Below are 19,150 nucleotides of genomic sequence, written 5' to 3'. Positions count from 1 at the left end.
CTATTGTCACTAGTGATGTAATGATGGGTCAGTGTTATCTATACAGAGGTCATTGTACAGGGAGGGGGGAGGAGATAAGCTGTGACATCATCTATTGTCAGTAGTGATGTAATGATGGGTCAGTGTTATCTATACAGAGGTCATTGTACAGGGAGGAGGAGGAGATAAGCTGTGACATCATCTATTGTCAGTAGTGATGTAATGATGGGTCATTGTTATCTATATACAGGTTACTGTACAGGGAGGGGGAGGAGATATGCTATAACATCATGTATTGTCAGTAGTGATGTAATGATGGGTCAGTGTTATCTATATAGAGGTCATTGTACAGGAGGGGGAGGAGATAAGCTGTGACATCATCTATTGTCAGTAGTGATGTAATGATGGGTCAGTGTTACCTATATAGGGCATTGTACAGGGAGGGGTAGGGGATAAGCTGTGACATTATTTATTGTCAGTAGTGATGTAATGATGGGTCAGTGTTATCTATATAGAGGTCATTGTACAAGGAGGGGGAGGAGATAAGCTGTGACATTATCTATTTTCAGTAGTGATGTAATGATGGGTCAGTGTTATCTATATAGAGGTCATTGTACAGGGAGGGGGTGGAGATAAGCTGTGACATCATCTATTGTCAGTAGTGATGTAATGATGGGTCAGTGTTATCTATATTAAGGTCATTGTGCATGGAGGGGGGAGATAAGCTGTAACATCATCTATTGTAGGTAGTGATGTAATGATGGGTCAGTGATATCTCTATAAAGGTCATTGTACAGGGCGGGGGAGGAGATAAGCTGTGAGATCATCTATTGTCAGTAGTGATGTAATGGTGGGTCAGTGTTATCTATATAGAGGACATTGTACAGGGAGGGGGAGGGGATAAGCTGCGACATCATCTATTGTCAATAGTGATGTAATGATGGGTCATTGTTATCTATATACAGGTTACTGTACAGGGAGGGTGAGGAGATATGCTGTGACATCATCTATTGTCAGTAGTGATGTAATGATGGGTCAGTGTTATCTATATAGAAGTCATTGTACAGGAGGAGGAGGAGATAAGCTTTGACATCATCTATTGTCAGTAGTGATGTAATGATGGGTCAGTGTTATTTATATAGAGGTCATTGTACAGGGGGGGGAGATAAGCTGTGACATCATCTATTGTCAGTAGTGATGTAATGATGGGTCAGTGTTATCTATATTGAGGTAATTGTGCTTGGTGGGGGAGGAGATAAGCTGTGACATCATCTGTTGTCAGCAGTGATGTAATGATGGGTCAGTGTTATCAATATAGAGGTCATTGTACAGGAGGAGGAGGAGATAAGCTGTGACATCATCTATTGTCAGTAGTGATGTAATGATGGGTCAGTGGTATCTATTTAGAGGTCATTGTACAGGGAGGGGGAGGAGACAAGCTGTGACATCATCTATTGTCAGTAGTGATGTAATGATGGGTCAGTTTTATTTATATAGAGGTCATTGTACAGGGGGGGATAAGCTGTGACATCACCTATTGTCAGTAGTGATGTTATGATGGGTCTGTGTTATCTATATTAAGGTAATTGTGCATGGAGGGGGAGGAGATAAGCTGTGACATCATCTATTGTCAGTAGTGATGTAATGATGGGTCAGTGTTATCTATATAGAGGTCATTGTACAGGGAGGGGGGAGGAGATAAGCTGCTACATCATCTATCGTCAGTAGTGATGTAATGATGGGTCAGTGTTATCTATATAGAGGTCATTGTACAGGAGGAGGAGGAGATAAGCTGTGACATCATCTATTGTCACTAGTGATGTAATGATGGGTCAGTGTTATCTATATAGAGGTCATTGTACATGGAAGGGGAGGAGATAAGCTGTGACATCATCTATTGTCAGTAGTGATGTAATGATGGGTCAGTGTTATCTATATTGAGGTAATTGTGCATGGAGGGGGAGGAGATAAGCTGTGACATCATCTATTGTCAGTAGTGATGTAATGATGGGTCAGTGTTATCTATATTGAGGTAATTGTGCATGGAGGGGGAGGAGATAAGCTGTGACATCATCTATTGTCAGTAGTGATGTAATGATGGGTCAGTGTTATCTATACAGAGGTCATTCTACAGGGAGGGGGGAGGAGATAAGCTGTGACATCATCTATTGTCAATAGTGATGTAATGAAGGGTCAGTGTTATCTATATAGAGGGCATTGTACAGGGAGGGGGAGGAGAGAAGCTGTGACATAATCTATTGTCAGAAATGATATAATGATTGGTCAGTGTTATCTATATAGAGGTCGTTATACCGGGAGGAGGAGGAGATAAGCTGTGACATCATCTATTGTCAGTAGTGATGTAATGATGGGTCAGTGTTATCTATATAGAGGTCATCGTACAGGGAGGGGGAGGAGATAAGCTGTGACTTTATCTATTGTCAGTAGTGATGTAATGATGGGTCAGTGTTATCTATATAGAAGTCATTGTACAGGGAGGGAAGGAGATAAGCTGTGACATCATCTATTGTCAGTAGTGATGTAATGATGGGTCAGTGTTATCTATACAGAGGTCATTGTACAGGGAGGGGGGAGAAGATAATTTGTGACATCATCTATTGTCAGTAGTGATGTAATGATGGGTCAGTGTTATCTATATAGAGGACATTGTACAGCGAGGGGGAGGAGATAAGCTGTGACATCATCTATTGTCAGTAGTGATGTAATAATGGATCAGTGTTATTTATATAGAGGTAATTGTACAGAGAGGGGGAGGAGACTAGCTATGACATCATCTATTGTCAGTAGTGATGTAATGATGGGTCAGTGTTATCTATATAGAGGTCATTGTACAGAGAGGTGGAGGAGATAAGCTGTGACATCATCTATTGTCAGTAGTGATGTAATGGTGGGTCAGTGTTATCTATATAGAGGACATTGTACAGGGAGGGGGAGGGGATAAGCTGCGACCTCATCTATTGTCAATAGTGATGTAATGATGGGTCAGTTTTATTTATATAGAGGTCATTGTACAAGGGGGGGGATAAGCTGTGACATCAACTATTGTCAGTAGTGATGTTATGATGGGTCTGTGTTATCTACAATAAGGTAATTGTGCATGGAGGGGGAGAAGATAAGCTGTGACATCATCTATTGTCAGTAGTGATGTAATGATGGGTCAGTGTTATCTATATAGAGGTCATTGTACAGGGAGGGGGGAGGAGATAAGCTGCGACATCATCTATCGTCAGTAGTGATGTAATGATGGGTCAGTGTTATCTATACAGAGGTCATTCTACAGGGAGGGGGGAGGAGATAATCTGTGAATTCATCTATTGTCAGTAGTGATGTAATGATGGGTCAGTGTTATCTATATTGAGGTAATTGTGCATGGGGGGAGAGAAGATAAGCTGTGACATCATCTATTGTCACTAGTGATGTAATGATGGGTCAGTGTTATCTATACAGAGGTCATTGTACAGGGAGGGGGGAGGAGATAAGCTGTGACATCATCTATTGTCAGTAGTGATGTAATGATGGGTCAGTGTTATCTATACAGAGGTCATTGTACAGGGAGGAGGAGGAGATAAGCTGTGACATCATCTATTGTCAGTAGTGATGTAATGATGGGTCATTGTTATCTATATACAGGTTACTGTACAGGGAGGGGGAGGAGATATGCTATAACATCATGTATTGTCAGTAGTGATGTAATGATGGGTCAGTGTTATCTATATAGAGGTCATTGTACAGGAGGGGGAGGAGATAAGCTGTGACATCATCTATTGTCAGTAGTGATGTAATGATGGGTCAGTGTTACCTATATAGGGCATTGTACAGGGAGGGGTAGGGGATAAGCTGTGACATTATTTATTGTCAGTAGTGATGTAATGATGGGTCAGTGTTATCTATATAGAGGTCATTGTACAAGGAGGGGGAGGAGATAAGCTGTGACATTATCTATTTTCAGTAGTGATGTAATGATGGGTCAGTGTTATCTATATAGAGGTCATTGTACAGGGAGGGGGTGGAGATAAGCTGTGACATCATCTATTGTCAGTAGTGATGTAATGATGGGTCAGTGTTATCTATATTAAGGTCATTGTGCATGGAGGGGGGAGATAAGCTGTAACATCATCTATTGTAGGTAGTGATGTAATGATGGGTCAGTGATATTTCTATAAAGGTCATTGTACAGGGCGGGGGAGGAGATAAGCTGTGAGATCATCTATTGTCAGTAGTGATGTAATGGTGGGTCAGTGTTATCTATATAGAGGACATTGTACAGGGAGGGGGAGGGGATAAGCTGCAACATCATCTATTGTCAATAGTGATGTAATGATGGGTCATTGTTATCTATATACAGGTTACTGTACAGGGAGGGTGAGGAGATATGCTGTGACATCATCTATTGTCAGTAGTGATGTAATGATGGGTCAGTGTTATCTATATAGAAGTCATTGTACAGGAGGAGGAGGAGATAAGCTTTGACATCATCTATTGTCAGTAGTGATGTAATGATGGGTCAGTGTTATTTATATAGAGGTCATTGTACAGGGGGGGGAGATAAGCTGTGACATCATCTATTGTCAGTAGTGATGTAATGATGGGTCAGTGTTATCTATATTGAGGTAATTGTGCTTGGTGGGGGAGGAGATAAGCTGTGACATCATCTGTTGTCAGCAGTGATGTAATGATGGGTCAGTGTTATCTATATAGTGGTCATTGTACAGGAGGAGGAGGAGATAAGCTGTGACATCATCTATTGTCAATAGTGATGTAATGATGGGTCATTGTTATCTATATACAGGTTACTGTACAGGGAGGGTGAGGAGATATGCTGTGACATCATCTATTGTCAGTAGTGATGTAATGATGGGTCAGTGTTATCTATATAGAAGTCATTGTACAGGAGGAGGAGGAGATAAGCTTTGACATCATCTATTGTCAGTAGTGATGTAATGATGGGTCAGTGTTATTTATATAGAGGTCATTGTACAGGGGGGGGGAGATAAGCTGTGACATCATCTATTGTCAGTAGTGATGTAATGATGGGTCAGTGTTATCTATATTGAGGTAATTGTGCTTGGTGGGGGAGGAGATAAGCTGTGACATCATCTGTTGTCAGCAGTGATGTAATGATGGGTCAGTGTTATCTATATAGTGGTCATTGTACAGGAGGAGGAGGAGATAAGCTGTGACATCATCTATTGTCAGTAGTGATGTAATGATGGGTCAGTGGTATCTATTTAGAGGTCATTGTACAGGGAGGGGGAGGAGACAAGCTGTGACATCATCTATTGTCAGTAGTGATGTAATGATGGGTCAGTTTTATTTATATAGAGGTCATTGTACAGGGGGGGATAAGCTGTGACATCACCTATTGTCAGTAGTGATGTTATGATGGGTCTGTGTTATCTATATTAAGGTAATTGTGCATGGAGGGGGAGGAGATAAGCTGTGACATCATCTATTGTCAGTAGTGATGTAATGATGGGTCAGTGTTATTTATATAGAGGTCATTGTACAGGGAGGGGGGAGGAGATAAGCTGCTACATCATCTATCGTCAGTAGTGATGTAATGATGGGTCAGTGTTATCTATATAGAGGTCATTGTACAGGAGGAGGAGGAGATAAGCTGTGACATCATCTATTGTCACTAGTGATGTAATGATGGGTCAGTGTTATCTATATAGAGGTCATTGTACATGGAAGGGGAGGAGATAAGCTGTGACATCATCTATTGTCAGTAGTGATGTAATGATGGGTCAGTGTTATCTATATTGAGGTAATTGTGCATGGAGGGGGAGGAGATAAGCTGTGACATCATCTATTGTCAGTAGTGATGTAATGATGGGTCAGTGTTATCTATATTGAGGTAATTGTGCATGGAGGGGGAGGAGATCAGCTGTGACATCATCTATTGTCAGTAGTGATGTAATGATGGGTCAGTGTTATCTATACAGAGGTCATTCTACAGGGAGGGGGGAGGAGATAAGCTGTGACATCATCTATTGTCAGTAGTGATGTAATGATGGGTCAGTGTTATCTATATAGAGGGCATTGTACAGGGAGGGGGAGGAGAGAAGCTGTGACATAATCTATTGTCAGATGTGATATAATGATTGGTCAGTGTTATCTATATAGAGGTCGTTATACCGGGAGGAGGAGGAGATAAGCTGTGATATCATCTATTGTCAGTAGTGATGTAATGATGGGTCAGTGTTATCTATATAGAGGTCATCGTACAGGGAGGGGGAGGAGATAAGCTGTGACTTTATCTATTGTCAGTAGTGATGTAATGATGGGTCAGTGTTATCTATATAGAAGTCATTGTACAGGGAGGGAAGGAGATAAGCTGTGACATCATCTATTGTCAGTAGTGATGTAATGATGGGTCAGTGTTATCTATACAGAGGTCATTGTACAGGGAGGGGGGAGAAGATAATTTGTGACATCATCTATTGTCAGTAGTGATGTAATGATGGGTCAGTGTTATCTATATAGAGGACATTGTACAGCGAGGGGGAGGAGATAAGCTGTGACATCATCTATTGTCAGTAGTGATGTAATAATGGATCAGTGTTATTTATATAGAGGTAATTGTACAGAGAGGGGGAGGAGACTAGCTATGACATCATCTATTGTCAGTAGTGATGTAATGATGGGTCAGTGTTATCTATATAGAGGTCATTGTACAGAGAGGTGGAGGAGATAAGCTGTGACATCATCTATTGTCAGTAGTGATGTAATGGTGGGTCAGTGTTATCTATATAGAGGACATTGTACAGGGAGGGGGAGGGGATAAGCTGTGACCTCATCTATTGTCAATAGTGATGTAATGATGGGTCAGTTTTATTTATATAGAGGTCATTGTACAGGGGGGGGGATAAGCTGTGACATCACCTATTGTCAGTAGTGATGTTATGATGGGTCTGTGTTATCTACAATAAGGTAATTGTGCATGGAGGGGGAGGAGATAAGCTGGGACATCATCTATTGTCAGTAGTGATGTAATGATGGGTCAGTGTTATCTATATAGAGGTCATTGTACAGGGAGGGGGGAGGAGATAAGCTGCGACATCATCTATCGTCAGTAGTGATGTAATGATGGGTCAGTGTTATCTATACAGAGGTCATTCTACAGGGAGGGGGGAGGAGATAATCTGTGACATCATCTATTGTCAGTAGTGATGTAATGATGGGTCAGTGTTATCTATATTGAGGTAATTGTGCATGGGGGGAGAGAAGATAAGCTGTGACATCATCTATTGTCACTAGTGATGTAATGATGGGTCAGTGTTATCTATACAGAGGTCATTCTACAGGGAGGGGGGAGGAGATAATCTGTGACATCATCTATTGTCAGTAGTGATGTAATGATGGGTCAGTGTTATCTATATTGAGGTAATTGTGCATGGAGGGAGAGAAGATAAGCTGTGACATCATCTATTGTCAGTAGTGATGTAATGATGGGACAGTGTTATCTATACAGAGGTCATTGTACAGGGAGGGGGGAGGAGATAAGCTGTGACATCATCTATTGTCAGTAGTGATGTAATGATGGGTCAGTGTTATCTATACAGAGGTCATTGTACAGGGAGGAGGAGGGGATAAGCTGTGACATCATCTATTGTCAGTAGTGATGTAATGATGGGTCATTGTTATCTATATACAGGTTACTGTACAGGGAGGGGGAGGAGATATGCTATAACATCATGTATTGTCAGTATAGTGATGTAATGATGGGTCAGTGTTATCTATATAGAGGTCATTGTACAGGAGGGGGAGGAGATAAGCTGTGACATCATCTATTGTCAGTAGTGATGTAATGATGGGTCAGTGTTACCTATATAGGGCATTGTACAGGGAGGGGTAGGGGATAAGCTGTGACATCATTTATTGTCAGTAGTGATGTAATGATGGGTCAGTGTTATCTATATAGAGGTCATTGTACAAGGAGGGGGAGGAGATAAGCTGTGACATTATCTATTTTCAGTAGTGATGTAATGATGGGTCAGTGTTATCTATATAGAGGTCATTGTACAGGGAGGGGGTGGAGATAAGCTGTGACATCATCTATTGTCAGTAGTGATGTAATGATGGGTCAGTGTTATCTATATTAAGGTCATTGTGCATGGAGGGGGGAGATAAGCTGTAACATCATCTATTGTATGTAGTGATGTAATGATGGGTCAGTGATATCTCTATAAAGGTCATTGTACAGGGCGGGGGAGGAGATAAGCTGTGAGATCATCTATTGTCAGTAGTGATGTAATGGTGGGTCAGTGTTATCTATATAGAGGACATTGTACAGGGAGGGGGAGGGGATAAGCTGCGACATCATCTATTGTCAATAGTGATGTAATGATGGGTCATTGTTATCTATATACAGGTTACTGTACAGGGAGGGTGAGGAGATATGCTGTGACATCATCTATTGTCAGTAGTGATGTAATGATGGGTCAGTGTTATCTATATAGAAGTCATTGTACAGGAGGAGGAGGAGATAAGCTTTGACATCATCTATTGTCAGTAGTGATGTAATGATGGGTCAGTGTTATTTATATAGAGGTCATTGTACAGTGGGGGGAGATAAGCTGTGACATCATCTATTGTCAGTAGTGAAGTAATGATGGGTCAGTGTTATCTATATTGAGGTAATTGTGCTTGGTGGGGGAGGAGATAAGCTGTGACATCATCTGTTGTCAGCAGTGATGTAATGATGGGTCAGTGTTATCTATATAGAGGTCATTGTACAGGAGGAGGAGGAGATAAGCTGTGACATCATCTATTGTCAGTAGTGATGTAATGATGGGTCAGTGGTATCTATTTAGAGGTCATTGTACAGGGAGGGGGAGGAGAAAGGCTGTGACATCATCTATTGTCAGTAGTGATGTAATGATGGGTCAGTTTTATTTATATAGAGGTCATTGTACAGGGGGGGATAAGCTGTGACATCACCTATTGTCAGTAGTGATGTTATGATGGGTCTGTGTTATCTATATTAAGGTAATTGTGCATGGAGGGGGAGGAGATAAGCTGTGACATCATCTATTGTCAGTAGTGATGTAATGATGGGTCAGTGTTATCTATATAGAGGTCATTGTACAGGGAGGGGGGAGGAGATAAGCTGCTACATCATCTATCGTCAGTAGTGATATAATGATGGGTCAGTGTTATCTAAATAGAGGTCATTGTACAGGAGGAGGAGGAGATAAGCTATGACATCATCTATTGTCACTAGTGATGTAATGATGGGTCAGTGTTATCTATATAGAGGTCATTGTACATGGAAGGGGAGGAGATAAGCTGTGACATCATCTATTGTCAGTAGTGATGTAATGATGGGTCAGTGTTATCTATATTGAGGTAATTGTGCATGGAGGGGAGGAGATAAGCTGTGACATCATCTATTGTCAGTAGTGATGTAATGATGGGTCAGTGTTATCTATACAGAGGTCATTCTACAGGGAGGGGGGAGGAGATAATCTGTGACATCATCTATTGTCAGTAGTGATGTAATGATGGGTCAGTGTTATCTATATTGAGGTAATTGTGCATGGAGGGGGAGGAGATAAGCTGTGACATCATCTATTGTCAGTAGTGATGTAATGATGGGTCAGTGTTATCTATACAGAGGTCATTCTACAGGGAGGGGGGAGGAGATAATCTGTGACATCATCTATTGTCAGTAGTGATGTAATGATGGGTCAGTGTTATCTATATTGAGGTAATTGTGCATGGAGGGAGAGAAGATAAGCTGTGACATCATCTATTGTCAGTAGTGATGTAATGATGGGTCAGTGTTATCTATACAGAGGTCATTGTACAGGGAGGGGGGAGGAGATAAGCTGTGACATCATCTATTGTCAGTAGGGATGTAATGATGGGTCAGTGTTATCTATACAGAGGTCATTGTACAGGGAGGAGGAGGAGATAAGCTGTGACATAATCTATTGTCAGAAGTGATATAATGATTGGTCAGTGTTATCTATATAGAGGTCGTTATACAGAGAGGAGGAGGAGATAAGCTGTGACATCATCTATTGTCAGTAGTGATGTAATGATGGGTCAGTGTTATCTATATAGAGGTCATTGTACAGGGAGGGGGAGGAGATAAGCTGTGACTTCATCTATTGTCAGTAGTGATGTAATGATGGGTCAGTGTTATCTATATAGAGGTCATTGTACAGGGAGGGAAGGAGATAAGCTGTGACATCATCTATTGTCAGTAGTGATGTAATGATGGGTCAGTGTTATCAATACAGAGGTCATTGTACAGGGAGGAAGGAGGAGATAATTTGTGACATCATCTATTGTCAGTAGTGATGTAATGATGGGTCAGTGTTATCTATATAGAGAACATTGTACAGCGAGGGGGAGCAGATAAGCTGTGACATCATCTATTGTCAGTAGTGATGTAATAATGGATCAGTGTTATTTATATAGAGGTAATTGTACAGAGAGGGGGAGGAGACTAGCTATGACATCATCTATTGTCAGTAGTGATGTAATGATGGGTCAGTGTTATCTATATAGAGGTCATTGTACAGAGAGGAGGAGGAGATAAGCTGTGACATCATCTATTGTCAGTAGTGATGTAATGGTGGGTCAGTGTTATCTATATAGAGGACATTGTACAGGGAGGGGGGAGGAGATAAGCTGCGACATCATCTAACGTCAGTAGTGATGTAAAGATGGGTCAGTGTTATTTATATAGAGGTCATTGTACAGGGGGGGGATAAGCTGTGACATCACCTATTGTCAGTAGTGATGTTATGATGGGTCTGTGTTATCTATATTAAGGTAATTGTGCATGGAGGGGGAGGAGATAAGCTGTGACATCATCTATTGTCAGTAGTGATGTAATAATGGGTCAGTGTTATCTATATAGAGGTCATTGTACAGGGAGGGGGGAGGAGATAAGCTGCAACATCATCTATCGTCAGTAGTGATGTAATGATGGGTCAGTGTTATCTATACAGAGGTCATTGTACAGGGAGGAAGGAGGAGATAATTTGTGACATCATCTATTGTCAGTAGTGATGTAATGATGGGTCAGTGTTATCTATATAGAGAACATTGTACAGCGAGGGGGAGCAGATAAGCTGTGACATCATCTATTGTCAGTAGTGATGTAATAATGGATCAGTGTTATTTATATAGAGGTAATTGTACAGAGAGGGGGAGGAGACTAGCTATGACATCATCTATTGTCAGTAGTGATATAATGATGGGTCAGTGTTATCTATATAGAGGTCATTGTACAGAGAGGAGGAGGAGATAAGCTGTGACATCATCTATTGTCAGTAGTGATGTAATGGTGGGTCAGTGTTATCTATATAGAGGACATTGTACAGGGAGGGGGGAGGAGATAAGCTGCGACATCATCTAACGTCAGTAGTGATGTAAAGATGGGTCAGTGTTATTTATATAGAGGTCATTGTACAGGGGGGGGGATAAGCTGTGACATCACCTTCTGTCAGTAGTGATGTTATGATGGGTCTGTGTTATCTATATTAAGGTAATTGTGCATGGAGGGGGAGGAGATAAGCTGTGACATCATCTATTGTCAGTAGTGATGTAATAATGGGTCAGTGTTATCTATATAGAGGTCATTGTACAGGGAGGGGGGAGGAGATAAGCTGCGACATCATCTATCGTCAGTAGTGATGTAATTATGGGTCAGTGTTATCTATATAGAGGTCACTGTACAGGAAGAGGAGGAGATAAGCTGTGACATCATCTATTGTCACTAGTGATGTAATGATGGGTCAGTGTTATCTATATAGAGGTCATTGTACATGGAGGGGAAGGAGATAAGCTGTGACATCATCTATTGTCAGTAGTGATGTAATGATGGGTCAGTGTTATCTATATTGAGGTAATTGTGCATGGAGGGGGAGGAGATAAGCTGTGACATCATCTATTGTCAGTAGTGATGTAATGATGGGTCTGTGTTATCTATACAGAGGTCATTCTACAGGGAGGGGGAGGAGATAATCTGTGACATCATCTATTGTCAGTAGTGATGTAATAATGGGTCAGTGTTATCTATATTGAGGTAATTGTGCATGGAGGGAGAGAAGATAAGCTGTGACATCATCTATTGTCAGTAGTGATGTAATGATGGGTCAGTGTTATCTATACAGAGGTCATTGTACAATGAGGGGGGAGGAGATAAGCTGTGACATCATCTATTGTCAGTAGTGATGTAATGGTGGGTCAGTGTTATCTATATAGAGGACATTGTACAGGGAGGGGGAGGGGATAAGCTGTGACATCATCTATTGTCAATAGTGATGTAATGATGGGTCATTGTTATCTATATACAGGTTACTGTACAGGGAGGGGGAGGAGATATGCTATAACATCATCTATTGTCAGTAGTGATGTAATGATGGGTCAGTGTTATCTATATAGAGGTCATTGTACAGGAGGGGGAGAAGATAAACTGTGACATCATTTATTGTCAGTAGTGATGTAATGATGGGTCAGTGTTATCTTTATTGAGGTAATTGTGCAAGGAGGGGGAGGAAATAAGTTGTAACATTATCTACTGTCAGTAGTGTTGTAATGATGGGTCAGTGTTATTTATATAGTGGTCATTGTACAGGGATGGGGAGGAGATTAGCTATGACATCATCTTTTGTCAGTAGTGATGTAATGATGGGTCAGTGTTATCTATATAGAGGTCATTGTACAGGGAGTAGGAGGAGATAAGATGTGACATCATCTATTGTCAGTAGTGATGTAATGATGGGTCAGTGGTATCTATATAGAGGTCATTGTACAGAGAGGGGGGTTAGACAAGCTTTGACATTATCTATTGTCAGTAGTGATGTAATGTTGGGTCAGTTTTATTTATATAGAGGTGATTGTACAGGGGGGGGGGGGGGTAAGCTGTGACATTATCTATTGTCAGTAGTGATGTAATGATGGGTCTATGTTATCTATATTAAGGTAATTGTGCATGGAGGGGGAGGAGATAAGCTGTGACATCATCTATTGTCAGTAGTGATGTAATGATAGGTCAGTGTTATCTATATGGAGGTCATTGTACAGGGTGGGGGGAGGAGATAAGCTGTGACATCATCTATTGTCAGTAGTGATGTAATGATGGGTCAGTGTTATCTATATAGAGGTCATTGTACAGGAGGAGGAGAAGATAAGCTGTGACATCATCTATTGTCAGTAGTGATGTAATGATGGGTCAGTGTTATCTATATAGAGGTCATTGTACAGGGAGGGGGAGGAGATAAGCTGTGACATCATCTATTGTCAGTAGGGAGGTAATGATGCGTCAGTGTTATCTATATTGAGGTAATTGTGCATGGAGGGGGAGGAGACTAGCTATGACATCATCTATTGTCAGTAGTGATGTAATGATGAGTCAGTGTTATCTAAACAGAGGTCATTGTACAGAGAGGGGGGTGGAGATAATCTGTGACATCATCTATTGTCAGTAGTAATGTAATGATGGGTCAGTGTTATCTATATAGAGGTCATTGTACAGGGAGGGGGAGGAGATAAGCTGTGACATCATCTATTGTCAGTAGTGATGTAATGATGGGTCAGTGTTATCTATATAGAGGTCATTGTACAGGGAGGGGGAGGAGATATGCTGTGACATCATCTATTGTCAGTAGTGATGTAAGGATGGGTCAGTGTTATCTATTTAGAGGTCATTGTACAGGGAGGGGGTGGAGATAAGCTGTGACATCATCTATTGTCAGTAGTGATGTAATGATGGGTCAGTGTTATCTATATTAAGGTCATTGTGCATGGAGGGGGGGAGATAAGCTGTGACATCATCTATTGTCAGTAGTGATGTAATGATGGGTCAGTGTTATCTATATAGAAGTCATTGTACAGGGAGGGAAGGAGATAAGCTGTGACATCATCTATTGTCAGTAGTGATGTAATGATGGGTCAGTGTTATCTATACAGAGGTCATTGTACAGGGAGGGGGGAGGAGATAATTTGTGACATCATCTATTGTCAGTAGTGATGTAATGATGGGTCAGTGTTATCTATATAGAGGACATTGTACAGCGAGGGGGAGGAGATAAGCTGTGACATCATCTATTGTCAGTAGTGATGTAATAATGGATCAGTGTTATTTATATAGAGGTAATTGTACAGAGAGGGGGAGGAGATAAGCTGTGACATCATCTATTGTCAGTAGTGATGTAATGGTGGGTCAGTGTTATCTATATAGAGGACATTGTACAGGGAAAGGGAGAGGATAAGCAGTGACATCAGCTATTGTCAATAGTGATGTAATGATGGGTCAGTTTTATTTATATAGAGGTCATTGTACAGGGGGGGGGATAAGCTGTGACATCACCTATTGTCAGTAGTGATGTTATGATGGGTCTGTGTTATCTATATTAAGGTAATTGTGCATGGAGGGGGAGGAGATAAGCTGTGACATAATCTATTGTCAGTAGTGATGTAATGATGGGTCAGTGTTATCTATATAGAGGTCATTGTACAGGGAGGGGGGAGGAGATAAGCTGCGACATCATCTATCGTCAGTAGTGATGTAATGATGGGTCAGTGTTATCTATATAGAGGTCATTGTACAGGAGGAGAAGGAGATAAGCTGTGACATCATCTATTGTCACTAGTGATGTAATGATGGGTCAGTGTTATCTATAAAGAGGTCATTGTACATAGAGGGGGAGGAGATAAGCTGTGACATCATCTATTGACAGTAGTGATGTAATGATGGGTCAGTGTTATCTATACAGAGGTCATTCTACAGGGAGGGGGGAGGAGATAATCTGTGACATCATCTATTGTCAGTAGTGATGTAATGATGGGTCAGTGTTATCTATACAGAGGTCATTGTACAGGGAGGAGGAGGAGATAAGCTGTGACATAATCTATTGTCAGAAGTGATATAATGATTGTTCAGTGTTATCTATATAGAGGTCGTTATACAGGGAGGAGGAGGAGATGAGCTGTGACATCATCTATTGTCAGTAGTGATGTAATGATTGGTCAGTGTTATCTATATAGAGGACATTGTACAGCGAGGGGGAGGAGATAAGCTGTGACATCATCTATTGTCAGTAGTGATGTAATGATGGATCAGTGTTATTTATATAGAGGTAATTGTACAGAGAGGGGGAGGAGACTAGCTATGACATCATCTATTGTCAGTAGTGATGTAATGGTGGGTCAGTGTTATCTATATAGAGGACATTGTACAGGGAGGGGATAAGCTGTGACATCATCTATTGTCAATAGTGATGTAATGATGGGTCATTGTTATCTATATACAGGTTTCTGTACAGAGAGGGGGAGGAGACTAGCTATGACATCATCTATTGTCAGTAGTGATGTATTGATGGGTCAGTGTTATTTTTATAGAGGTCATTGTACAGGGGGGGGTAAGCTGTGACATCATCTATTGTCAGTAGTGATGTAATGATGGGTCAGTGTTATCTTTATTAAGGTAATTGTGCATGGAGGGGGAGGAGATAAGTTGTGACATTATCTACTGTCAGTAGTGATGTAATGATGGGTCAGTGTTATTTATATAGAGGTCATTGTACAGGGATGGGGAGGAGATTAGCTATGACATCATCTTTTGTCAGTAGTGATGTAATGATGGGTCAGTGTTATCTATATAGAGGTCATTGTACAGGGAGTAGGAGGAGATAAGGTGTGACATCATCTATTGTCAGTAGTGATGTAATGATGGGTCAGTGGTATCTATATAGAGGTCATTGTACAGGGAGGGGGGTTAGACAAGCTGTGACATTATCTATTGTCAGTAGTGATGTAATGTTGGGTCAGTTTTATTTATATAGAGGTGATTGTACAGGGGGGGGGATAAGCTGTGACATCATCTATTGTCAGTAGTGATGTAATGATGGGTCTGTGTTATCTATATTAAGGTAATTGTGCATGGAGGGGGAGGAGATAAGCTGTGACATCATCTATTGTCAGTAGTGATGTAATGATAGGTCAGTGTTATCTATATGGAGGTCATTGTACAGGGAGGGGGGAGGAGATAAGCTGTGACATCATCTATTGTCATTAGTGAGGTAATGATGCGTCAGTGTTATCTATATTGAGGTAATTGTGCATGGAGGGGGAGGAGATAAGCTATGACATCATCTATTGTCAGTAGTGATGTAATGATGGGTCAGTGTTATCTAAACAGAGGTCATTGTACAGGGAGGGGGGTGGAGATAATCTGTGACATCATCTATTGTCAGTAGTAATGTAATGATGGGTCAGTGTTATCTATATAGAGGTCATTGTACAGGGAGGGGGAGGAAATAAGCTGTGACATCATCTATTGTCAGTAGTGATGTAATGATGGGTCAGTGTTATTTATATAGAAGTCATTGTACAGGGAGGGGGAATAGATATGCTGTGCCATCATCTATTGTCAGTAGTGATGTAAGGATGGGTCAGTGTTATCTATATTAAGGTCATTGTGCATGGAGGGGGGAGATAAGCTGTGACATCATCTATTGTCAGTAGTGATGTAATGATGGGTCAGTGTTATCTATATAGAGGTCATTGTACAGGGAGGGGGTGGAGATAAGCTGTGACATCATCTATTGTCAGTAGTGATGTAATGATGGGTCAATGTTATCTATATTAAGGTCATTGTGCATGGAGGGGGGAGATAAGCTGTGACATCATCTATTGTCAGTAGTGATGTAATGATGGGTCAGTGTTATCTATATAGAAGTCATTGTAAAGGGAGGGAAGGAGATAAGCTGTGACATCATCTATTGTCAGTAGTGATGTAATGATGGGTCAGTGTTATCTATACAGAGGTCATTGTACAGGGAGGGGGGAGGAGATAATTTGTGACATCATCTATTGTCAGTAGTGATGTAATGATGGGTCATTGTTATCTATATACAGGTTACTGTACAGGGAGGGGGAGGAGATATGCTGTGACATCATCTATTGTCAGTAGTGATGTAATGATGGGTCAGTGTTATCTATATAGAAGTCATTGTACAGGAGGAGGAGGAGATAAGCTGTGACATCATCTATTGTCAGTAGTGATGTAATGATGGGTCAGTGTTATCTATATTGAGGTAATTGTGCATAGTGGGGGAGGAGATAAGCTGTGACATCATCTGTTGTCAGCAGTGATGTAATGATGGGTCAGTGTTATCTATATAGAGGTCATTGTACAGGAGGAGGAGGAGATAAGCTGTGACATCATCTATTGTCAGTAGTGATGTAATGATGGGTCAGTGGTATCTATTTAGAGGTCATTGTACAGGGAGGGGGAGGAGACAAGCTGTGACATCATCTATTGTCAGTAGTGATGTAATGATGGGTCAGTTTTATTTATATAGAGGTCATTGTACAGGGGGGGGATTAGCTGTGAAATCACCTATTGTCAGTAGTGATGTTATGATGGGTCTGTGTTATCTATATTAAGGTAATTGTGCATGGAGGGGGAGGAGATAAGCTGTGACATCATCTATTGTTAGTAGTGATGTAATGATGGGTCAGTGTTATCTATATAGAGGTCATTGTACAAGGAGGGGGAGGAGATAAGCTGTGACATTATCTATTGTCTGTAGTGATGTAATGATGGGTCAGTGTTATCTATATAGAGGTCATTGTACAGGGAGGGGGTGGAGATAAGTTGTGACATAATCTATTGTCAGTAGTGATGTAATGATGGGTCAGTGTTATCTATATTAAGGTCATTGTGCATGGAGGGGGGAGATAAGCTGTGACATCATCTATTGTCAGTAGTGATGTAATGATGGGTCAGTGATATCTCTATAAAGGTCATTGTACAGGGCGGGGGAGGAGATAAGCTGTGACATCATCTATTGTCAGTAGTGATGTAATGATGGGTCAGTGTGATCTATATAGAAGTCATCGTACAGGAGGAGGAGGAGATAAGCTGTGACATCATCTATTGTCAGTAGTGATGTAATGATGGGTCAGTGTTATTTATATAGAGGTCATTGTACAGAGGGGGAGATAAGCTGTGACATCATCTATTGTCAGTAGTGATGTAATGATGGGTCAGTGTTATCTATATTGAGGTACTTGTGCATGGTGGGGGAGGAGATAAGCTGTGACATCATCTGTTGTCAGCAGTAATGTAATGATGGGTCAGTGTTATCTATATAGAGGTCATTGTACAGGAGGAGGAGGAGATAAGCTGTGACATCATCTATTGTCAGTAGTGATGTAATGATGGGTCAGTGGTATCTATTTAGAGGTCATTGTACAGGGAGGGGGAGGAGACAAGCTGTGACATCATCTATTGTCAGTAGTGATGTAATGATGGGTCAGTTTTATTTATATAGAGGTCATTGTACAGGGGGGGGGGATAAGCTGTGACATCACCTATTGTCAGTAGTGATGTTATGATGGGTCTGTGTTATCTATATTGAGGTAATTGTGCATGGAGGGGGAGGAGATAAGCTGTGACATCATCTATTGTCAGTAGTGATGTAATTATGGGTCAGTGTTATCTATATAGAGGTCATTGTACAGGGGGGGATAAGCTGTGACATCACCTATTGTCAGTAGTGATGTTATGATGGGTCTGTGTTATCTATATTAAGGTAATTGTGCATGGAGGGGGAGGAGATAAGCTGTGACATCATCTATTGTCAGTAGTGATGTAATGATGGGTCAGTGTTATCTATATAGAGGTCATTGAACATGGAGGGGGAGGAGATAAGCTGTGACATCATCTATTGTCAGTAGTGATGTAATGATGGGTCAGTGTTATGAATATTGAGGTAATTGTGCATGGAGGGGGAGGAGATAAGCTGTGACATCATCTATTGTCAGTAGTGATGTAATTATGGGTCAGTGTTATCTATATAGAGGTCATTGTATAGGGGGGGATAAGCTGTGACATCACTTATTGTCAGTAGTGATGTTATGATGGGTCTGTGTTATCTATATTAAGGTAATTGTGCATGGAGGGGGAGGAGATAAGCTGTGACATCATCTATTGTCAGTAGTGATGTAATGATGGGTCAGTGTTATCTAAATAGAGGTCATTGAACATGGAGGGGGAGGAGATAAGCTGTGACATCATCTATTGTCAGTAGTGATGTAATGATGGGTCAGTGTTATCTATATTGAGGTAATTGTGCATGGAGGGGGAGGAGATAAGCTGTGACATCATCTATTGTCAGTA

The 19,150-nt window shown here is 41.0% G+C and overlaps 1 protein-coding gene across 1 annotated transcript in view; it reads right to left on the bottom strand.

The window, feature by feature from the left end:
* The window catches only part of LOC140077640 (ficolin-1-B-like), a 79,860-nt gene that overhangs the window by 15,503 nt on the left and 45,207 nt on the right, over positions 1–19,150 (bottom strand). The gene's annotated exons all lie outside the window — the stretch shown is intronic.

Source organism: Engystomops pustulosus, chromosome 9 (assembly GCF_040894005.1).
Source record: "Engystomops pustulosus chromosome 9, aEngPut4.maternal, whole genome shotgun sequence".
In the NCBI taxonomy this organism is placed as follows: Eukaryota; Metazoa; Chordata; class Amphibia; order Anura; family Leptodactylidae; genus Engystomops; species Engystomops pustulosus.
The sequence above is the reverse complement of the archived record's forward strand: the minus strand, read 5'-3'. Positions and strand labels throughout refer to the sequence as shown.